The following is a 24,427-nucleotide window of genomic DNA, read 5'->3' as shown; positions in this document are numbered from 1 at the left end:
GTTGCTTTGTTGACTTTCTAACTTGCCCACAAATGAAATCCCTGTGAAGTACTATGAGTTGCAGAAAGACGTGCTGGGGACCAGGCCACCTGCCTGGCCACTACCCTGCACCAAGAAAACAGCTCCAGACCTCTGGGAGGGCCCCCATTTCCTAAGCAATCCTCGGCTGAAAGCCGAGGCAGTGCCACCTGCCAAGACGGGTCCACTGAGCCAAACTGCTTAGCTTTCAGATTCCTAATCATGTTTTGTAAGACACTAAACTTAGTTTACACAGTGAACAGAAATAACAGAGTTAAATCTTTATATAGTACATTAAATGCTCAAGCTCTTACTAAGAGCTAAAGTCAGCCAGACATTCATCAATGAGTTCCTTCAACAAATTGCAACTGAACACAACACTAGGTTAAAATAAAGTCCAGCTTGGTGATTATTAATGTTTAATTGTATCACAGGCTGGTCATTGAAAAGCTATGGGGTAGTTACTATACGTGAAATGCAAAGTGAGACATAAATAAATCCTTCGCTGAATGAAACGTTTCCTCAGATGAAGGACTGGAAAGGTGTCAGGACAACATTCCTGCCCTGTAACCCAGGAGCTGTGTCATTACCATCCACGTTCTTTGAGTCTTCCAATTGCTAAAACTCATCCCTTAGCTCAAGAAATGAAGGAACAAAATGAAAAAAAAGAGAACTGACCTTTTCCAGAAGGAGCTTTATTATCTGCCCCTTGGCCCCCCGCCCCCAAAAAAAGATTTAAAGAAAGAAAATTAGAATTATCTCAACCCAATCGAGTTTGAGAAAATAAGACTTGGAGAAGTTAAGTGACTTGCTCAATCTTAACACAGCTAACAGCCAGAGTCTAGTCTCACACTGACACGTCAGACCTCCAAAATTCTTCTGCCTTAGTGATAATCATCCATCTCAGGAAGCATTTGTAGGAAAAAGTTCTCATTTGCTAAAACAAGTCAGAAAGATAGTGAAAACCCAAATACTTTCAGCCTGAAACTAAGTCATTTTTCAGCAACTATCTCAATGCAGCTGTAAATGTTATACTTTTATAGTGTTAGAAAATGTTACCTATTAAGGCCTATGACTATTAAAACTTAGAGTTTTTCTTTTCTCTCTCTTTTTTTTAGACAGTCTCCCTCTGTTGCTCTGGATATAGTGCTATGATGTCATAGTTCACAGCAACCTCAAACTCTTGGGGTCAAGCCATCCTCTTGCTTCAGCCTCCCCAGTAGTTGGGACTAGAGGTGCCCATCACAACACCCAGCTGGTTTTTCTACTTTTAATAGAGATGGGGTCTTGCTTTTGCTCAGGCTGGTCTCGAACTCTTGAGCTCAAATGATTCACTTGCCTCAGCTTACCAGAGTGCTAGGATTACAGGTGTGAGCTACCACACCTAGCCCCTAAAACTTAGGGTTTTTCTTTTCTAAATCAAAAGACATTGAAAAAAAAATTAAATTTGGCTTGGCACCTGTAAGTGGCTTGAGTGTCAGCCACATACACTAGAGCTGGCGGGTTTGAATCTAGCCCAGGCCTGCCAAACAACAATGACAAATGCAACCCCCAAAATGGCCAGGTGTTGTGGCAAGTGCCGGTAGTCCCAGCTACTTGGGAGGCTGAGGCAAGAGAATCGCTTAAGCCCAAGTGTTTGAGGTTGCTGTGAGCTGTGACGACATGACACTCTACCAAGGGTGACATAGTGAGACTCTGTCTCAAAAAAAAAAAAAAAAAAAAAAATTAAATTTGTACAAGTTCACAGATGAAGACCAAGCACCCCTGGCTGCAGTCTTTACTACAGTAGGTGCAATGCCACACAGTAGATATTATTCCAACTAATTAACTTTCATTCACACTGAACTTTACATTCAACAAAAAGTATAGGAGACTTGATTTCCTACACCACCATCAGGAAGTTCTGACCTTTTAAACAAGTCATTTCACACAGGTGCAATTCATTCATGTCTTAGGAAAGGCTTTCTAAACACAGGCGCATTCCTCAGACTCTTCAATAAAAAAGGATGTGTTACTAAAAGTCAGAAAATTTTTTGGATCTAGTCTTTCCCTTTTGTTTTAAAGAAACAACTTCCACATGTCAAAGGAGGAGACTAAAGGTTAATAATTTAATTAGTAACTCAAAGAAAAAACAAAACCCACAAAAACCCCACCGGAAGAAGAGGTGCCTTCAATGCAATTCAGTCTGAATCATGAAATATGAACTTTTGTCCCTTGCCACATCTGAGGAGGGGGGACATGCTAAGGTATCTGCTCCGCAGACTGAGAGCATAAATATAAAATAGAACCTAAAAATGACATATCACTGTACTATCAAACAAGAGAAAACACCACAAATGAAGACACACTGTGGATTAACCACATTCGCACAAAGATACAGATTGCCAAGGATATGAATGAGCTCTAAAAGCCACACTCCTTAATTAGCCCGTTGTGAGACATGAACAGTAAACTACTGTCCTAATCAAGGTAAATCAATGCAATGCCGCCGTCCCTCCTCCAAATCACCTGGAGAAGCCGCCACGTCTCACACCTGCACCTCCCGCAATGTCTATTCCAGCCTTTCCACGACCTGTGATGAGGACCCACTGTCACTGATGGATGATGTAAAGAGTACAACTGAAAGAGTGTGACAAAAATCATTTTCACCATAAGGCAACTGAGCCTCAGAGCCATTTGCTTCAAGGTCCATTTTCCAGGGTCGGTGAGTTAACAAGGATGGCCCTTAGGACTGTGGTCAGAAACCTATAACCCCCCACTGCCTCCTGAGGATGGGAACTGACTGAGCCTATTTCCTTTTCTTTGGTGAACTAGTCACGTTAGTGCACTGTAGACACACAAAATGACACAACTAGATAGGGACAGACCACTTTATCCACAGAAGCCATTTTAGGAGAATGTACAGTCGAAAAGGACTGCAAAAATTCACTGGCTTCGTGAGCTGTTGGTTCAGAGATTATCTACTGGAAAAGCCTTTCTTTTTCCTTTATGTCAGAGAATAATTACTTAAAGTGACAAAACACTGCTGGAGAACACTTGGGAGATTAAAAAAAAAAAAGAAAACATTGCATTGATTAGCAAGTTCTCAGACTGGACCAAAAAACAAACATTAAAGAAATAAGTTACGAACTGTGACTTCTACTTGGACCAGGCTGTCACTACATCACCTTTTTCTTTACTTGTTAACAGTAAAACTTGAATTGGATTTTTCTTTTTGTAAGGTTGTTGTGGCTCAGTCGGTAAGGCACCGGCCCCATATACCGAGGGTGGTGGGTTCAAACCCGGCCCCGGCTGAACTGCAACCAAAAAATAGCCGGGCGTTGTGGCGGGCGCCTGTAGTCCCAGCTACTCGGGAGGCTGAGGCAAGAGAATCGCTTAAGCCCAGGAGTTGGAGGTTGCTGTGAGCTGTGTGAGGCCACGGCACTCTACCGAGGGCCATAAAGTGAGACTCTGTCTCTACAAAAAAAAAAAAAAGATTGTTCACATTTCCCAGCAGTTCCTGAGTCTAGTAAGTCTATCAGCTGGGTGAGAGCAGCGGCTGCTGAACCTTGATGGTTCTTGTGCTGGTAAAATGTTACAATAAAAATTACAAATATGCAATCTCAGGAATACCCCTTCCGTAGGCATTTGCATTACTATATGGTATTTACTAACTAACATCTAGTACAGTAAATAAGTACTATTATATAGTAGTAAATAAGTATGGTTATTTATAAGCCATTCCTTATCCTTTGAGTCATGACATCTGGCTGTATGTCATGACTGTATGGCTGTATTTGGTCTGCTAAAATACCATCTTTTAAGTCAAGTCTATGGGTATGGATAAATCAAATCTAACAGAAAGTCTATTAAAGTCGGCATGGTGGCTCATGGCTGTAATCCTAGCACTCCAGGAGGCTGAGGTGGGTAGACTGCTTGAGCTCAGGAGTTCGAGACCAGCCTCAGCAAGAATGAGACTGTGTCTCTAAAAAAACAGCCAGGTGTCGTGGTGGGCACCTATAGTCCCAGTTACTTGGGAGGGTGAGGCAAGAGGATCACTTGAGCTCAAGAGTTGGAGCTTGCTGAGAGCATTGATGCCATGGCACTCTACCCAGGGTGACAAAGTGAGACTCTGTCTCAAAAAAAAAGTCTAGGGGTGGTGCCTGTGGCTCAAAGGGGTGGGGCGCCAGTCCTGTATGCTGGAGGTGGCGGGTTCAAACCCAGCCCCGGCCAAAAACTGCAAAAAAAAAAAAAAAAGTCTAGTCAAAGTTCATTTTCAGGTGTTGTCTTTTAATGTTAATCATGTAAAATGGGCAGAAATCAGGTTTACAAAATAGGCTGAAAGTTATAATGGAAATAGAACCATTCAAAGCTGCAGTTGTGGTGGAGAGTAACATTTTGCTGTGATACCCTTTTTTCCTTTTGCAGAACCACCCTTAACCCTACCCTGTGCCCTGCACATTTTTTTTTTTTGGTGTATTTTTATTTTGATGTAATTTTAAACTTTAGAAAAGTTGCAAAAGTAGTCAAAGGAACTCATATATCCTTTATTCAGACTCATCAACTGTTTACATTTTGCTGTCTGCTCTGTCATCATCTTTCCCTCTCTCTCCCTCCTAACACACAGGCACACGCATACTCTGTTTTGAAGGATCACTGGTCAGCTTGAGAGAATGTATATAGTCATCATCTGAGAGGGTGATTTTTTTTTTATAATCTCTTACCTATAGTTAAATTAAATGTGGTATCTTAAAAAAAAAACATTTATTTAAAAATAATCTGCAAAGCATTACTTTAGATGCCGGAGATAAATAGACTAAAAAGCCAGAATAACGCAAATCATCGGTATGCTGTGATTATTCAAAGCCAAGCTGATTGTCTTGGTCTTGAAATGCTATAATAAACTTAATCACAACTGAATGACAATTATGCATTAACCAATCCTGGGCTGGGTTTGGAAATAAATCAGTAGGAGTCCCACTTTTCCAATACTTCTTTACAATTCCTTTTTTTTTTTTGTGGTTTTTGGCCAAGGCTGGGTTTGAACCCACCACCTCCAGCATATGGGACTGGCGCCCTATCCCTTTGAGCCATAGGCGCCACCCGTACAATTCCTAAGGTAAATAAGTCTCAGAATGTTAGAGAAAAGAACCCATTTTTAGGGGTATGGGTTTGTTCAGGTTCCATCAAGGAAATGTACAGAGGAAGCAAAACCTTTTTACAGCTAACATCTCCATCGAAGATGGCCCTGAGGTCAAGTACAGAGGGAAGATATCTGAATTTAATTCAAGCAGGCCATGAGTTCTTTGCAGACGCTATTTTGAACACTAAACGCCAACTATCAGAGTCATATAGAGAAATAAATGACAAAGGGAAGAAAAGGGCATGGACACAGGGGGGTGAGAAAGAAACCCTAGGCTGGGTGGAGAGAGCTGGCCACCTTTTCCTGAGAAGGATTATCATGGAGGCGTTCCATGCAAACTATGCAACAGAAAATGCAACAGTTCCATTTCCCTTCTTTGTCCTTTCCCTCCCCCTTCCTTCAAAATAGTTTAAGAGCTACACCATTTAAAAAGACTCCAAGACAAACAGCTAGCAGATGTATGACTTCTCAATCATCATATAATTGTCAAGGAGACATCTGACCCCACGGGTAAGAGCAATACTTAGGGAATGGAGCCTGGTGCTCTCAGCATTCAGTAAACTCTGTCCCCAAGTCTTCAGACTTTTAACAGCTCACAAACTTCTTGGGATCTGATTCTTTGAAAATAGCAAACATACTCCTTCCAACGATGGTCAACAATGCAAAGGAGTTTTAAATCAGAAAAGAATTATATAAACACAAAGAATTAAAGTTACAATTGTAATATGCCAGTTGGGACTGTTGCTTCCACTGTGACTAGATACATTCTCTCAAGCTGACCAGTGATATACGGAACAATATGTTAATACAAATGTTGATACCTGGATTTCGTCTTCTTTTTGAATTTGGGAGGGCTGTAGCTTCCTGAAGGACAATTTTGCCAAATTACTGGCCACCATTTCCAGATGCCATGGAGGCACCTTCTAACCAGTGCCCACATAGAAACTCCAACTCTGCACACACAAGGCACACACATAGAGACAGCATGAGGAACGGTCGGTGGAGCACGGCAGGGTCTGTCCAGTTGCCACAGGCAGAGCAACTATTGAGCACACTTACTATTTGCTTGGCTGTGAGGGGGGCCATTCGTTCCCCAACAGAGTACAGCCCCTTTCAACCAACACTGTGATATGATGAGGGCTCCTCATGAAATCTCCTTTCTAAATTCATTCACTCCATTCATTCATTCATTCTTATATTAAAGGTCATTACTGCATGATTCTGGAGAATATCCAACAGAAGGCAATGACATTTATTCTATTAAAAGCCAGAACTTAAAAAGAATGCAGTCACTTTTCTAAGAATGCTTCCAAATTCCACTACACATCTCCTTGGTTTCTTGAATGGTGGTGTGTGTGTAAATTGTATGTGAGTGAGCCTTTGGCCAATCATTTGTTTTCATTTGGAGCACAGTAGAAAGAACGCTGGCTTTATTCAGGATTCAAGCAACAGCAGTTCTAATCCTGCCTCCCAGCTGAGTGGAATATGAGGATGGGTTAGGGATGCCTCATAATGTGGAGCTGTTGTCTGGAACCAGAAGGCCCCTGACCTGTAAATTTATGATAACTGGCAAACTTTTGGTAGTATTTTTTCTTCCCTGCTCTCATTTTAATTTCTGCTATTCCTGTCTCTCGTTATGTTACCTTTCCTTTGTACCCACAACCAACACCCTTCAAACCTTTTTTAAATTTGTTGCTCCCAATATTCTGTAAATTAGGTAACTACCCTTTGAAAAAGGTAATCTAAAAATACATAAAGCAATTATGCTATGGACAATGGTTTCAGCATTCCTTCTATAAGCACAGTAATTACTGGCGAAATAAGATAGCCTAGAGTATGTGAAGGTGTTATTCAAACTGGAAAGCCAGTTTATTATTTTTTATGCTATTTCAGTTATTTGGGATCATTTCATTTTCTACTAGGTTGTATGCTGCATCCAAGATAGCTCAGGTTATTATTTTGGTTGACCTTGACATATACATAAATGAACCATTACTATTTAAAGAGCTTAATGAGTCAGGAACAGTATATGAAGGTCCAGAGGCAGGGAAGAGTGGACAGATTTTGCAGAAGAGATTCTTCCAAAGAAGCTAATGTAGATGGCAATGGTATCTGAGTCACATTTTTAAGAATTATATATGGCAGAGAGAAGAATTTGGACTTAACACAAGAGGCACAGGAGTGTCAGCTACCATAGATACTTCTGGTCTTAGAGAAGGTTAATGTGGTAGTGATGCTCAGGAAAAAGGGGCCTGAGAGTGGCCAACTGGCCCACTGTCCTTATGAAAGCCTAAGCCACGGTGGCTTGAGGAGGAAAATAAAAGGAATTAATAGGAAAGGGGCAAACTGGGACAAAGATAAACTTTGAGTAACAAGTGACTGAAAGATGCAATACCAATACGTAACACCATCCGGCAACCCAGAAGGGACAGGATTTGAGGGAGCTCAGGAGAATGAGTTCAATCAGATACATATTGAAGTTGGAACTATATATCAGTTCTAGTATGATTCTAGTATGATTCTTATTACTCATAATTTTATTGGACCAAGTCACCAAATCAAAATTGTGGAGCTAGAAAACAGAGTAATTTTCAATGCCTGCCACTGAATGTGAAGTCTGAGGATGTATCCCTAATTACAAATACTTTTCCCAATGAAAGTCTACTCTAGTTCCTATGTGAAGACTACTACCCTTGGCTTTGTAGGATCCTCCCTAGAAAAGGTATTTCTTTTGTGAATATGCCCACGGAAGTTAGTGATCCTTTGATCACCATAACCCAGAACAGATACTGATTTACAAAGTCAGATAGGCTAACATTCCCCAGGTGTTCCCTGCTGCTAAGTGCCATCCTGTGAGCCACAAATTGTTTAACAACTTCTTTGTTAAACTGCTTGTTAACAAGGCCTTAATGCACAGAATATGCAGATGGCAGGTTCCCCATTCAAAAGCTACTCTCATTCTTCCCAGCTAGATATGCAGGTGAATTTACAACTGCAGACTCAGAAACACTTAACACTTCCTCTTTTCAAAATAAAAATATACAAGGCTATGGATGTACACATTTCCTAATTCATGATGTCCTTAACTTAAAACTGAAATAAAATGAGAGGTATCAAAACTATGATACTCAAGATCTGAACTTTACAGTAAAGAGATACTGAACTGTAATCTCTTTAAGTTTTCACACACCCAAAGAGCATTCAGTGCCTGTTGTCTGCTACAGATAAACTCACTGCCAACAGAGCCCAACTCAATTTCACTTATCTGAAAAATAAAAGTATAATGATGGCATCTATTGGAAGACATCGCTTATGAAACACTCCTTTACTAAATGTATTTCATGCCAGCAAATAGTGGCGTTAGGCCATATGCCCTTTGGTATTTTCCAGGTAAACCTACATGGGACTTGTACATTTTCAGACAGCTGAGTGGGCTGCATGTACCACCCAATGGCCAAAAAATTATCCAAGAGGAAGCACAGAACTCTTTCAGAGCATTCTAATTTCATGCACAAATACATTCCACGACAGTAAGACAGTTTAACAAGAGGAGGAAACATGATGACAAAGCACGGTCCTTTGCCAGAGCGACGCTTTTGGGGTCAGGTTATTTGGCTGTAAACTGGTTATCTAGTAAAGACACACTCCCAGCGTGCACGCCGCGGTGAGCTGCGCTCTTCTAATCAGCTCATTATTTTCCATACGGGGGACGCGGATATGTTCTCAAAATCGTGTTCCCGTCAGTCTCCTACTGATTTTTTGACTTTCTATTTTCAACGGCGGCCCAGGGAAACGGCAGCCAGACTTGACTCCAATGTACACACAGACTCGGGTTTCACCCCGTCACCTGTTGGCTCCTGAACAACACTCCTCTTTGTGAAACTTACAGCACTCTTTGGAAACAAGTTTCCAGAGAAAACACTTCAAGAAAGTGTTTGAGAAGTCACAAGACTCGAGTTGTAAAAACAAATTCCACACACAGACTGGTTTATGCGGACACAGATTAAAGCGAAAACCCGAGCTTCTCAAAATGGGGCCGCAGGAGAGCGGGAGGGAAGGCTGTCACCCCACTCCGGGGACGTTCGGCGGGCCCACTCCGGGTAGGGGCGGGGGTGAAGGAGGTCGGGGTCGGGATCTTCCGGGTGAGCCAGTCCCGCGGCAGCAGGAGGGGCGCCCCGGTCGTCAGCGCCCCGAGTGCTGCCTCTGCGCGGCTGCGGCTCGGGCCGCGAGGGGGCGCCCCGTCCGCGGGCTGGACCAGGTCGCTGCCCCGTCCGCGTCGCGGCCTCGGGGAGCCGGAGGCCGGACTCAGGACCAGCGGCAGGGAGCGAGCCCCTCCTCGGCGCCGCCGCGAAGCCCCTCGCGAGCAGTCCCCTTGTCCCCGAGGACAGACCAGTCACCCTCAAATCCTCTCACCCACCTCCGGAAGAAAGCCTCTCAGCGCAGCGTCCCCTCCACGGCAGAGCGCGCGCCCTGCGCTGGACGGCGACACCGAGCGCCCGCGGGTCCCCACGTCTGTCCGCAGCTTCCGTGCACGTCTTCCCGCAGGCGCGCACCGACGCGCGCACCCGCTTCCCTCCAGCCTCAGTCCCCGCCGCTGGCCGCCGTCTGCCCCCCAAACCCCGACGGCGCCTCCTTACCCGCGACCGCGGACAGGGGCCGAGCGCGGCCTTCGTCCTCACGCGCCCGCCGCCCACCCGCTCTGGAGCCGGCCGAGGCTGGCGGCCCTGCGCGGGAGCGGGCTGGTTCCCCAAGGAGGAGTGGGCTGGGCGCCCTCCAGGTCACCCTCGCCCACCCATTTCCGGAGGACACCCCAGCGGGGCCGAGGGGCGGTACAGCGGGCCCCGCCCGGCTGCCGAGGGGCGCCCCCGCCCCCCGTGACGCACTTTACCCCCGGCGGGTGCGGGTCGAGTTCCCGCTCGGGGCGACGCCGCGACTCTCACCCGCGGCAGCTCCCTAACCGGCCGTGGGGGGCCCGACTAAAGGTCCTCCAGCTCCGCAGAGCCCACCCCGCGCCCCCGCTGGCGCGGCGGACTCCGCTGCTCCGAGTATGAGGCGCCTGGTCCAGGCCCCCGCATTGCCCACGCCCCAGCTCTGCGTCTCTTCGCGATCCTCCTCTGCGGAGAGAAAAAACCAGTCTCCGCTCCGCGCCGGGAGCCCGCCTGGGGCCGGCGATCTTCAAAAGTAATCAGAGCCCGCAGTAAAAAAAAGTAACCATTTCGCTTCCTGCCGCTCCTACCCCAGGCCGGCTATCCCAGCCCGGCCCCGCGCTCCGCTCCGGTCCGCAGGAGGCGCCTGCCCAGCCGGCTCTCGCCGCCGTCGGCTTTCCAGGAACTGTCACTGCTGACCGTGCCCCTGGCAGCTTTCCACCAGGTCCCGCGAGCACTGTTCCTCGAAAAGTTACCCATCCACTTGGCCAGCCTCGCGGATGCAGTACCTAACTGCGTCCGTCCGCTCCATTCCCAGGAGCCTGGAGACTGAGGCCGCTAGGATGCAAATACCCGAGGACGCTTATGTAAACATCCCCCTCCAGCAGGTGCACGCGCGGGCCAAAAAATGCCGGGAGAATAAGAAAGGCCACCTTTTAAAGAAATCATCTCCACTCTGCCCATAACAATGATGTCAGCAAATGGCGCACTTAGCGGAGTTCTCACTTGGAAGGGCTCGTTAACATATGAATCCTTCTCCTAGGACTTTCTTTGCATTTCGCAGTGATTCCTACAGCATAGAGCAGGAAATTAATTTTAATCAGCAAATAACAGCAAAAGGAGCCAGGTCCACCGAAGTACTTAAGAACACTAGGAAATGGCTTTTTTTGTTGTGTTTGTTTTTTACAATTAGGTTTAAGTGAGCATCATTATTCCAACACTAGAAATTACCCTATACTGAAAGCTAATCTTGTTTCTGAGCTATTTGTAAGGGACACGACAGAAGTGCAACCTGGTTTCACTTGACTGTGGAAAAGGTCAAAAGCAAAAACAGGACCTCAAGACAAGCCCAGAAAGAAATAATAGATCAGTACAAATTTCAGTTTCTACAATAGCTTCCTGATCGCAAGGTATTAGAATGCCAGGAGAAAGGAGGAAAAATGGAATATTTAAGAGCTATAAATATTTATTTATATTTATATAAATATATAAAATATATTTATAAATATATATAAATAAATATAAAAATAAATAAATATATTTATTAATTTATATAAATATAATTAAATATATAAAATATTTATATAAAATATTTATTCTATAAAATGTCAGCAAAAAACAAAACAATTTTAAGTGGTTTTCCAATCCTACCTCTTTTTTTCAATTAGAAAATCATCCTGTGCCATCAGGATTCCTTGGGAGTGATCTGCAGCCTATTTGTTTCTGCAGTTTACAACTGAACAATAGCTCATTCATTGTAACTGTGGCTTTAAAATACACAAGCAAATTTCCATAGATCAGTCAAATCTTACAAATAATTCTGTGGCCAAATTCTGTTATTTCTACTGCAAGGCATGGCAGCTCAGAAGAAGGGGTTTTTTTAGTTACTTTTTTAAAGTGGCAGAGACAAAAAAAGTTAAGGCTCTGCTGGTAAGACTAGTTTGGAAACAGTGATTCAGACACCACAATTTGTAATTCATATAACTCTCAATTGGCCAAATTGAGATTCCAGTTTTGAAGACGATTCCCCCAAAGTTCTATTATAGAACTCTTCTGGCCTTAGGACTTAGGGATTTGTGGGAAGACTTCAAAGGTTACCACTTTCCTCTGTGGATCTGTAAAATTAACCATAAATACCTAGGTCAGATGTCCTTTTTCCTACTTCATTCTGTTCGGGCTTCCTCAGGGGAAGACCTCAACTCACAGTTATCTATAGGACAGATAGATATTATGAATTAATTATTGATTTAAATAATTATTGCAATGAATTATTGATTTAAATCAAACCCTACACTGTTATATCATTATGATGAAAGGAGGATCAGCAGGTGAATGCATTAAGTCAGGAAGACCCTTTGTAGAGATGCTTTCATGTGAGAGCTACACAAAATACTCCCAACTACAAACCATAGCAACCCTTACCATTTAAAATGTCAACCATCCTAAGCGTTCCTTCCTCTAAGGCAGTTAACTTGTGAATTCCAGTTTGTTACATTTTCAACAGGTACCGTCAGTCAGCTTTACTGCCTCTTGTGTTTTTAGTGATGAAAGAGTTTGGAGACAGTTTTAAGCTTTCTGCTAAAGTTCAGTCTGAATGAAACAGACTTTAGTCTAGTCTGAAAGGCATTGTTATTGTCAAGGGTGAAGTTATGCAGAATGGAGTGCAAGGCCCCCAACTAGCATCCTTTTGTTTCAACCTGTTTCAGCCAGGCGGAATAGTCAATGCTTGAATATCACAGCAGAGGGGCAGCTGAGAAAGGAAGCCCCAGAATTCACAGGGCTGGGTTCCCTGGCTCAATCCTGGGCTCTACTCTGCTGGTTAATTCCACAGAGAGGTGTTAACCCCCCAACCAAAAATGTCACCCCTCCCTCTGTTTTTAATATTCACCTGCCTAGCACTTAGCATTGCCTGACATTTACATCTGTTTCTTCATCAGTTAGTGTCTTTCTCCTCCCGTGGAAGGTGAAGGTTGGGGCGGCTCGCAAATACATTCTCTAGAATGATGCCTGGCACAAAGCAGACAAGTGCGATTAACAGGGGTTAAGTGAATGAATGATTCTCAGCTATTATTCTTCTCAGGCCCTCAGAGAACCATACCTGTACAAGTTAATTCCATTTCTAATCTACAGCAGGCTAAACTACAATGTCCTAATAAAGGGGCCTTTAACACAAAATCAGAAATATGCCAAGGGCAGAGAAATAAAGACGTAGCATTTTGTGCATCAAATGCCAGCCAGCTACAGTGGGTCTGCTAGACAGAGATAAAGTACATAATATAAACCCAACCTTGCTGCCAATCTTTGGTTCTCCTGAGTTTTGTATATAGTGACCTTGAGGTTTTTTTCTGCTCCTGGCCTCCATTTTTTTTCACTTGCAGACCAACCTTTTTAGTTTTAAGGGTAAGAGATGCTCTTGGTCTCAAACATTTGGATGGATTTGTAACTACTCTAAATGCCAGCAATCTAGGAAGAGTGTATTTGTAGACGTCTTTAAGTTTCTTAACAGAAAAAAGAGATCAAGTCATTGGTTTGTTATCTGAAAGATTGAGGTTTGTTACAAAATGATATCTCACCTAAATTTGAAGGGCAGTTGGCAAATGTAATATTACGTAGGGCAATAGTTTTAGCCTTTGATAAGAGCATATTTCAGGACCGCTGTTTGATTATTCTGACAGTAGGTTGTTCTGACAATGGTCAGAGAAGTAACTTTTGACACACACGCACACACACAATTGTAGAGTTGATTAAAAAAAAAATCTTTGGGATCTTACCTCCTGTCCATATGAGGAAACTGATATATCGGAATAATTTCAATAATTCTTCACATTTGTTTGTAAATTTATTACCACTGAAAGTTTATGCAAAATACTCTACTTTGTCAATTTCAAACATTTCTGTTGTATTTCTGATTAATCAATATGCCCAAGTGGGTCACTGAACATTTGCAAATTCTAGTTACCATTAGGTGGGTCTATAGCCTCTCTAGGGAAGGGCCTCAAGGGAAATACCAAGCTTTTCCTAGAGTTAACAGCATTATAGAGTTTTATAACAGGTTGCAGTTGCTCTAGGTCTCCAATTACTTTCTTTTTCTTTTGATTATATTTAAAGCCATGTGATTAGAGAGCACTAGTCCTTAACATTTTCTACACCCAACCCCTCTTTAGATTTACTTCTCCAATCCTCCCAGCTATCCATCCCCTCCCCCTCCCCTACCTCCTTTGTGAGGGAGGTAAATTCTCCCTTCAAAGTTCCCTGAGGTATTGGGTTTGGAGTTGGGACACTTAACTGTCTGTCTATTCTCTGTCAATTACTAGCTCCCTGACACTGGCATATAAATCACTGCTCTAAGGTGTTAGTTTTTTTCATCTCTAAAATCACCATACTTTTGGTTGGGTCAATGTTTAGAATTTTGGAGGAAGGAACCTAATCCCCTTTTCAACCAAAATAAAAATCTCAATATAGAAAAAGATGAAAGTGACACTGCTCTGTTGAAGCTCTAGATTGGCTTTCCCCCCCACTCCCCTCCCACAATTCCCTGTACCCGTGTTTCTCTGACGCAGCCTTCATCTCAAACTAGATGCTCCCAGGAGCTCCACCAGCTTTAATATTTTCTGAGTCTTTCAAAACTTAACAGCTGGTTATGACACTAATACCACATAGCTGTTTACAGCTGTGCTGTCTTGAGGCTACAGTCCAAGCTGAGTGGGAGAACATAGGATCATTCCTCTGACCTTGCTCAGGGTTATTAAACCTGTAGCCATCTTTGCCCTAACTCCCAACTGAAATACCCTTTCCCCCACCCTAGGAAACGTTTATTACTTTCACAAACAGATAATTAAACTAGTGTTCAGCTTAACTGAATAAGTTGCCTTAGGTTCTGTAACCAATCAACTCCTATAGATCGATGGTTTAATACAAACATTCATAAACTTCACTACTGAGAACCCACCAAGGCTGTTAAGTAATTAAGATTAGCTTTTCCAGCCTGAGCAAGAGCAAGACACTGTCTCTACAAAAAAGATAGAAAAATCGGCTGAGCATGGTGGTGCTTGTCTGTAGTCCCAGCTACTTGGGAGGCTGAGACAGGAGGATCACTTGAGCCCAGGAGTTTGAGGTTGCTGTGAGCTATAATGACACCATTGAGTTCCAGCCTAGGTACTATAGTGAGACCCTGTCTCAAAAAAAAAAAAAGAGATTAAATCTTCTAAGTAATATTGAGAAAGCTATACCACGGAAAGATACCCAACAAATACAGGGTGGCCATAAAGTTCATGTGCAACTACTTAAATTGCACACAAACTTTATGCCCATCCTGTATTAAGTTGCAAAACCCAATATATAGTATGACCACATTGTTAATAATTTATAAACTACAATATACATTGCCTAATTATTTAGAGACTATAAATACCATTAAGATGGTTTCTAAAGGAGGACAGGTTATAAAAACTATTATTTAAAAGTTACATTCATAAAATAGTGCCCATAGCTCAGTCGATAGGGTGCTGGCCACATACACTGAGGCTGGCGGGTTTGAACCCAGTCTGGGCCAGCTAAAACAACAATGACAATTGCAACAGAAAAACAGCTGGGCATTGTGGTGGGTACCTGTAGTCGCAGTTACTTGGGAGGCTGAGGCAAGAGAATCAGCTTGAGGTTTAAGGTTTGCTGTGAGCTGTGACGCCATGGCACTCACTGAGAGGGACAGCTTGAGACTCTGTCTCAAAAAAATAAAATAAAATATATTCATAAAATAAAGTGCTTTTCGTATTTTCACATTTGTAAAACTTTTCTCTTTATACTGCTCATATAAAATTTTTATAGTTTAAGAAAATACATTACAGTAATAATATAAAGAAAAGTTTGAAAGCAGAAATAAACATTCCCAATTTAAATATCAGTTGGTATGAGAAGACAAGTGAATAAATAATTCGTCTCCCTGTTCTCTTTCTTCTAGTCACAGACTTCAAGAGTGGAATCTCTGCTGCCATTATTTACAACACTTTGTGAAGGAGGGTGTCACCAGTCCCACATTTCCATGCAGCTAGACACACGGGCAGGGGCTGATGGCCATGTGCGAATTCGCTGACAGATTCCTTGGTTGAGTTGAAGCATGATTTGTTGAAGGCACCACAGTTAGGCCTAGACACTCCTCTTGACTTAAGGACTTGCCCTTCTACATATTCTATTTATGTATCTTGATTTATCCACCACCACCCCCAAAAGAAAGACAGGGAAAAAACACACAAAATAAGTTAGGAAAATAAATCACTGGTCTAATATTCTGAACTACATTAACTAACAAACCAGGATATGTAATTATTACACTATAGCTGAGGTGTACTTAAATTCTAATATAGGAATGAGAGGAAATGTTGATAAATCAGCTGTGGTTAGAAGGTGAGGATCAAGAAATCATGAAGGTAAAGTGACGTTTGAGTTAGGTTTGTAAAGATTAAAATTAGTTGATCAGGGTAATGAATGGAGTGGGGCTGGGGCAGGGAACAGGACCCAGTCCAGGCTGAGCTGATCAATGTTTGAGGGTCAAAAAGACTAGCCCACAGGAGGGAGGGGCTAAAGACTGTGCCCCAAAATAGGCAGTCCCAGGTTGTGAATGTCTGCATGAGTCATCATAAGGGCACCAAGTTGTTCTAGGGGCAGTGGGGAGCCACAGAAGCTTAAACAGAGAAGAGTGATATGATCATAGTTATGCCCTAATTAGAGGGAGAATGGAGAGAACAGTACAGGGACACCAGATGATTAGGCCTAGATTAGATGCTGCCCCAATGGTCAAGGGCAGAGAAGACTAAGACAGTGTGTCTGAGGGCGTGAGTTCCAAGGGTGGACTTGTGGCTGCCCAGTATGTATGATGCTGGTGAGGAAAGAGGGGGAGGTAGTTGAGGCCCAGACATTTCTAAGTGAGTCAGCATTCTCATGGCTTGCTTGAAAGGTAACCAACAGGTTAGCTGGGATGTGAGCTATAATTTGGAACTGCAATTTTTTTTTACTGCCCATGGGAAACAAACTCAAGGTAACCTGAAGGATTTACATTTCTAAGCTCAAACTTCATCTTTTTTTTTTTTAATTTTTATTTTTTTATTAAATCATAGCTGTGTACATTAATGCGATCATGGGGCACCATACACTGGTTTTATGGACCATTTGACAGCTCAAACTTTATCTTCCTGTTGATATTTACCTTTCAATAGTGTTTATACACTCCAGGGTTAAGAAGCCCAGGGTCCATCATTGTGAAAGAAATAGATACATGATTTTCAGGTTGGAATATGTGTACACACACACACACACACACATACACAGACACATGTATAAATTTTTTTTTTTTATTGTTGGGGATTCATTGAGGGTACAATAACACATATGTATAAATTTTTTTGAGACACAGTCTCACTTGTTCACCCTCTGTAGAGTACTGTTGCATCACAGCTCACAGCAACCTCAAACTCCTGGGCTTAAGCAATTCTCTTGCCTCAGCCTCCCCAGTAGCTAGGACTACAGACGCCCGCCACAAAGCCTGGCTATTTTTAGAGTTGGGGTCTCACTCTGGCTCAGGCTGGTCTTGAGCTCCTGAGATCAAGCAATCCACCCTCCTCGGTTGGAATATAATCTATGCAGAACTACCCAATGAACTCCTACTACAAAAATCAAAATGGCATCGGAAAGTTAGTACATTAAGCAGAAGTCTACAATCTTGCAGTTAGTGTTTTATTCAAAACATCTAAATAGGCCGGGCTTGGTGGCTCACGCCGGTAATCCCAGCACTCTGGGAGGCCAAGGCGGGTGGATTGCTTGAGCTCACGAGTTTGAGACCAGCTGAACCAAAGTGAGACCCCATCTCTACTAAAAATAAAAAACTGAGGCAAGAGGATTGCTTGAGCCCAAGAGTTGGAGGTTGCTATGAGCTTTGACACCTCAGCACTCTACCCAGGGTGACAGCTTGAGACTGTCTAAAAAAAAAAAATCTAAATAACAGATATTGCTCCATCTTTTCTTTAACTTAAAATATGTTTTGTTTTGTTTTGTTTTTTTGAGACAGAGTCTCACTTTGTCACCCTCAGTAGAGTGCCATAGCTCACAGCAACCTCAAACTCTTGGGCTCACTCAATTCTCGTGCCTCAGCCTCTCGAGTAGCTGTAACTACAGGCGCCCACCACAATGCCCAGCTAGTTTTTAGACATGCAGTCTCGCTCTTGCTTGGGCTAGTTTCAAACCGGTGAGCTTAGGCAACTTACCCACCTCAGCCTCTCGAGTGCTAGGATTACAGGCATGAGCCACCAGGCCCGGCCTTTAAAAAATGCTTTTTAAAAAAGAGACAGAGTCTCCCTACATTGCCTGGGCTGATGTGCTTGATCCCACTCCTGATCAGCATGGGAGCTTTGCCCTGCTCTGTTTCTGACTGGGGCTGGTTCACTCCTCTTCAGGAAACCTAGAATGTTCTATCTTACATTTTTTTTTTATGTCTTCTTTAATATCACCAACAAATACTTTTTTTTTTTTTTTTTGCGGTTTTTGCGGGGCTGGGTTTGAACCCACCACCTCTGGCATATGGGGCCAGCACCCTACTCCTTTGAGCCACAGGCACCGCCCTATCTTAAATTTTTAAATTATAGCATGTTTGCTGCTTTACTTTATGAGCTACCTAGTCAAAACTCTTTTGCTCATCGTGTATTTTCCTTTGATATTTAAACTCTCTACCACAAGGGAAAATCTGAGCATGCCAGCCTTCAACTCTGTCACCGTATGCTGTCACTAGCCAAGGTGCTCCGGAGAGAGGTGTCAGCGAAGAATGATTTCAAGAAGTCAGAAGCCTCTGGTCAAAAAGAAAAAGGTCAGCAAAGCTTTCCATAACATCTCTTTATCTTATCTGAGATCCCAAGACCCTTTCTGCAACGTGGGAGTTTAAAGGAGGTGATTTTGCAGTGGAGACTGGTTTACAAGCTTCAATTAGATAGTACCAGGGCCAGGGTCTGGAATTAAAATTGTTCTACTGGTCTTGAATCACTCATAGCTCTAGACAAGTTACTGCTTCTTGATCCACATTAAATATTTCTTTCCTTCCCTTCCCTTCCTTTTCTCCCTCTCTCCTTCCCTCCCTCCCTCCCTCCCTCCCTCCCTCCCTCCTTCCCTCCCTCCCTCCCTCCCTCCTTCCTTCCCTCCCTCCCTCCGTCCCTCCCTCCTTCCTTCCTTCCTATTATAGGCATGCACTACCATGCCTGGCTAATTTTTCTATTTGTAGTGGAAACAATGGTCTTGAACTCCTGACCTCAAGCAATCCTCCTGCCTTGGTCTCCTAGAGTGCCTATTTTCTTTCATCTATCAGAAATTCTATTACATGGAATTGTGTGATTCTCTTCCTATGTGTGCAACTTTTTAATACCATATTATTTCACCCAGAAATGAAACAATGATTGTCAGTCTCACCCCCTAACAAGCAGCTTCTTCACAATGGTCATCTGCAGAGAAACTATACCCAGCTTTTCCTTTGAAAGTCCTCATTCCCTTCTTTTTGTACACCAGCCACATTCACCCTTAGCCCAGGGATTGTGCTTTGTCTCAGACTAGCCTCTTTTTTTTTTTTTTTTGCAGTTTTTGGCCAGGGCTGGGTTTGAACCCACCACCTCCAGTATATGCGGCCGGTGCCCTACTCCTTTGAGCCACAGGCACTGCCCCCCTAACTTTTTTTTTGATGAGACAGGGTCTCACTCTCTTGCCCTGGCCTAGAGTACAGAGGCTTCATCATAGCTCAATGACAATATTTTGGCTTTTCCGACCAAATATGACTCTTTTAGAACCAAAGAGTTGTATAGATCAAAGGCAAAAATATAGGGAAACCTCACCACCAACCCTGGGGATCCTTGGACAAATAAGATCCTAAGCATTTTGAAGCAGCTCATTGTACCGTTTTGATTTCTACAGATACAAAATTGTTTTATTGTCCAAACACAACAAAACTGGCCTGTATTTGAAGATCTTCCCATAATAGCCGCTCTGTTGCCTGTTAGTCATTGCCAGTATCAGTGCGTACTAAGCTCTTACTCAAAGGATATCACTCTCCGATGGGTTCAGCAGCTCAGCCATCACCTCTTCAATTTAAGACAGATTACACTGAACAAAGGCAAACCCCAAGAATGGTTTAGTTTATAGTTTGAGTTTGTGCGTAACCCATTCTACTGACTGTATCTCACATGACAGCCTAAAGGCACTGGAGTAATATAGCCATTAATACACATGCCAGACTAAACTGATTTAGTCTGGGACCAAATACATTACTTATTTATCTATTTACTTATTTATTATTTTTGAAACAGAGTCTCACTCAGTTGCCCTGGGTAGAGTGCCATAGCATCATCATAGCTCACAGCAACCTCAAACTCTTGGGCTCAAGAGATCCTCCTGCCTCAGCTTCCTGGGTAGGTGGGACTGTAGGCGACCACCATAATACCCAGCTAAGTTTTTTATTTTTAGTAGAGAAAGGATCTCGCTTTTGCTCAAGTTGGGTTTGAACTTCTGAGTTTAAGCAATCTGCCAGCCTCAGCCTCCTAAACTGCAAGGATTGCAGGAGTGAGCCATGCACCTGGCCTTATTTATTTACTTTTACTAAGGTCTTTCAGTTCGGGTGGTGCCTGTGGCTCAGTCAGTAGGGCGTCAGCCCCATATACCAAGGGTGGGGGGTTCAAACCCGGCCCCGGCCAAACTGCAACCAAACAATAGCCGGGTGTTGTGGCGGGCGCCTGTAGTCCCCAGCTGCTCGGGAGGCTGAGGCAAGAGAATCGCTTAAGCCCAGGAGTTGGAGGTTGCTGTGAGCTGGGTGAGGCCATGGCACTCTACCAAGGGCCATAAAGTGAGACTCTGTCTCTACAAAAAAAAAAAAAAAACAACTAAGGTCTTTCAGTTCAATGGCAACAAATGAAAAAAAAAAGGGCAACCAAATTAATGATCTGTCTGGCATCATTTCTCAGCAACTTCACCGACATGTCCTCAACAAAAACATATTGCAGATGAGCTTGAATAAAAGATGATTAGAAGTCATATCCCATGGGCTTGTAAAGACAATCTACATCCTATTGAAGTTCAAACATTTTTTTACTTGACGCAGCTTCTTTTCTTTTGAGACAGAGTCTTATTTTCTCACCCTTGGTAGAGTGTCATGGGGTCATAGCTCATAACAACCTCAAATCTTGGGCTCAAGTGATCCTCTTGGCTTAGCCTCCCAAGTAGCTGGGACTACAGGTGCCAGCCATAGAACCCAGCTAGTGTTTTAGAGATGGGGTCTCACTCTTGCTCAGGCTGGTCTCAAAACTCATGAGCTCAGGTGATCATCTGCCTCAGCCTCCCAGAATGCTGGGATCACAGGTGTGAGCCACTGTGCTGGCCCTTTGACGCAACTTCTAATTCCAATTTAGGATTTCTGCTTACAAGCTGGGTGCCTATAGCACAGTGGTTACTATGCCAGCCACATTCACTGAGGATGGTGAGTTCAAACCTGGCCCAGGCCAGTTAAAAAAACCCAACAATGACAACTGCAATAAAAAATAGCCGGGTGTTGTGGCAGGCACCTGTAGTCCCAGCTACTTGGGAGGGTGAGGCAAGAGAATAGTTTAAGCCCAAGAGTTTGAGGTTGCTGTGAGCTGTGATGTTACAGCACTCTACAGAGGGTGACATAGTGAGACTCTGTCTCAAAAAAAAAAAAAAATGACTGCTGCTTATGTAATAGATCAGACCATGTTCCCATTGTTGACCACTTCTGAAGTTTTTAGCTTCTCTTTCAGTAGATTCTAACAAGATTCCAGGAATCTCTGAAATGCTACTCTCTACCTATTGGAAAAGTGTATTTTGGAAGTAGGAGCAATTTAGTGAAGACTGAAGTATTAGTTAGGAAGTAATATTATGACATCATGTTTTTCATATCTGAAGAGTCAAAAGATTGTTTGAAAGAATCCAATAATATGGATAGATTTCAAATGGAGCCACCACTCAAAAAATAAAAGAGCAGGGCAAATCCCTACACAAGCCACACTTATGATCACCTTCCTGCCTTTGCAAAAACCTTGAAAATTACTTTCCCCAATATGTAACTGATTCCTAAAATTATCTTTCATGACGGGTTGTTTTTCTTTTAATAGTGTCAGGCAAATTAAACTCTACTGCAGAAAAATGCTTGTCATTCTGATTCTCATGCCTAATTAAGAGAGTTCTCAGGGAGAGTAAATATGATGATCACCTACATAAATATTTGGGATACTTGAAAGCCTATCATAGGAATATCTAGGCATTATATGACTACTAATGCATTATTTGCACTGCGAATTTTCCGTGTGCCATGAGGAAAATATTCACTGTCATCATCAACACTGCTAGAAGAAATTAGAAGAAAATGAGCTGGGGCCTCTGCCATGCTATCCCTAGACGCCTGCCAACAGGTGTGACAACTATGACCCTCCCTGGGTGGATTCCTGGTGGAAGTTTTTGTTTGGAGTAGGGAGGCTGACAGTTAATTTACAAAATGGAAAAAAAAAATGTACAAAATGGTCTGGGAATGAATGGGCATTTATATATATTTTTTTTCTTAGATGGTTTTACGTTCTACATAGTTCTTAAAGGGGAAATGTAGAGTCTACTTCACTGGGGTACTTAGTAGGCATGATTTTTAAAACACTATTTGCTTCTCTGCTCCTTTGTCCTTCCAGCTACCAAGAACCCACATTTTAGACTGGAAAGTATTTTTAGGGCAGACGGGGAAAAAGGGCCGAGTCTCAAATGTCTTTTTTTCTCTCTTGCTTTCCTTCCCTGGAAGGTTTTTCTTTGTGAAGCTTTCATTTTTAGGTTTCCATAACCTCCTAATGCAAAACAGGCTAAGAAGAGCAATGAATGTAACAAACCACATGTTGCTTTGCTTTTCTTTTTTGGAGGAGGAAAAATCCAGCTTACAAAGAGGAGTATGCAAACTTAGCAGTTACACTGAAATTAAAGATGTTCTAAAGGTTTCTTAACCCGAGTCGTGGCCATCTTGTAATATTTTAAAATATAAACGGGAACATACGATCACAATACACTCTGATTCTACATAAACCTCAGACAGAAGAGGTTTAAGCCCATGGATAATAGTTTACTAAGTGAATTCTGACTTGTGGGGCAAGCTGAATATTTTCACCTAGGTCAAAGACAAGAGACACACAAGAAATTAATTTTAAGCATTTCATGGTGAAATCAACACTCGTACATTCTGAGCCCTGGATTAACTATCTCTATCTGAGCTCCCACTAACTTGCATAAATTATTCAAAAATTGTAAGGCTCAATTCAGCTGTCAAAGAGAAAAGCCTTTGACAACACTTCACACCTGTTACTTACCTAGTAAAGTCCTGGGCTTAGTTACTTCCACCTGGGATGAGCATGTCCAGACTTCCCTCAAACTCATTTTGCACAAGGGGATAGATTATTTTGAGTGCTGGGTAGTAAAGAAATTAAGGCACACTGAATTCTCCGGAATTTTCCTAAAATAGATTATCTACCACATGGATCTTAACTGAAGTAACCAGGGAGAAAAGAGCACAGACCTTCAGACTATGTAACACACAGGACAATTAAGTGAGAGCTGACTTCCCTGACTTCACTATCTGCTCCAAGGCAAGCACTAAAGTAACGGAGATTAGAAAGTTGCATTTTTCTTAGGGTTCTTCCAGTCGTATTAAAGTGAAGGCATGAAATCAATTCACCTGAGACTATTCCCGCCCCTGTGGTAGTTCTCAGCTCTGGGAATCCCCCCTCCATTCACCTTCCTCTTCTCTACACCCTCTCAACTCATTTCACAAAGGGATGAAAGCTGTGTCAGGCTTGAGGTTCCTACTACCTCCAAAAATTCCTCATGCTGTCCCTTCCATCATGAATCTTCCTATAATTCAAAAGGGGCGGGAGCTCTGGTTATTTAATATATCACACAAAGGAATTCTTAGGGAAAAAAGGCTTGAAGGCTGGGCTGGGTGGCTCACGCCTGTACAAGGTGATTGCCTGAGCTCATAGGTTCACACCAGCCTGAGCCATAGCAAGACCTTGTCTCTAAAAATAGCTGGGGGTTGTGGCAGGCAACTGTAGAAGTCCCAGCTACTTGGGAGGCTGAGGCAAGAGAATCACTTAAGCCCAAAAGTATGAGGTTGCTGTGAGCTGTGGAAAAAAAAGGCTTGAGACAAATTGCTAGTTTAAATTCTAGGTCTGTGAGTTAGGCGCAGTGGCTCACACCTGAAATCCTAGCACTCTGGGAGGCTGAGGATGGAGGATTCAAGACCAGCCTGAGCAAGAGAGAGACAACCCTCTATCTGTATTAAAAATGGAAAAATTGGCTCGGTGCCCATAGCTCAGTGGTTAGGGTGCCGGCCACATACACCGGGGCTGGAGGGTTCAAATCCGGCCAGCGCCTGCTAAACAACAATGACAACTACAACAAAAAAATAGCTGGGTGTTGTGGTGGGCACCTGTAGTTTGAGGTTGCTGTGAGTTGTGATGCCATAGCACTCTACCGAGGGCTACATAGTGAGACGTTGTCTCAAAAAAAAAAAAAAAAAAGGAAAAATTAGCTGGGTGTTGTGCTAGGTGACTATAGTCCCAGCCACTTGGGAGGCTGAGGC

At 43.0% G+C, this 24,427-nt stretch overlaps 1 protein-coding gene across 3 annotated transcripts in view; it reads right to left on the bottom strand.

Moving 5' to 3' along the window:
• PRICKLE1 (prickle planar cell polarity protein 1) overlaps window positions 1–24,427 on the bottom strand; it is a 108,157-nt gene that overhangs the window by 12,318 nt on the left and 71,412 nt on the right. Inside the window, exon 1 of one of the 3 annotated variants that reach the window (XM_053557164.1) lies at window positions 10,081–10,597. The exons of 1 other annotated variant lie outside the window; for it this stretch is intronic. The gene's annotated coding sequence lies outside the window, so the exon portion shown is untranslated. Of the gene's footprint in view, window positions 1–9,557; window positions 10,028–10,080; window positions 10,598–24,427 lie in introns of those variants that run through there. One more of the 3 variants, XM_053557165.1, reaches the window with a different exon arrangement.

This window comes from Nycticebus coucang, chromosome 12 (genome assembly GCF_027406575.1).
Source record: "Nycticebus coucang isolate mNycCou1 chromosome 12, mNycCou1.pri, whole genome shotgun sequence".
NCBI classification, from domain to species: domain Eukaryota; kingdom Metazoa; phylum Chordata; class Mammalia; order Primates; family Lorisidae; genus Nycticebus; species Nycticebus coucang.
Note: the sequence above shows the minus strand (reverse complement) of the source record. Positions and strands in the feature narration are given on the sequence as shown.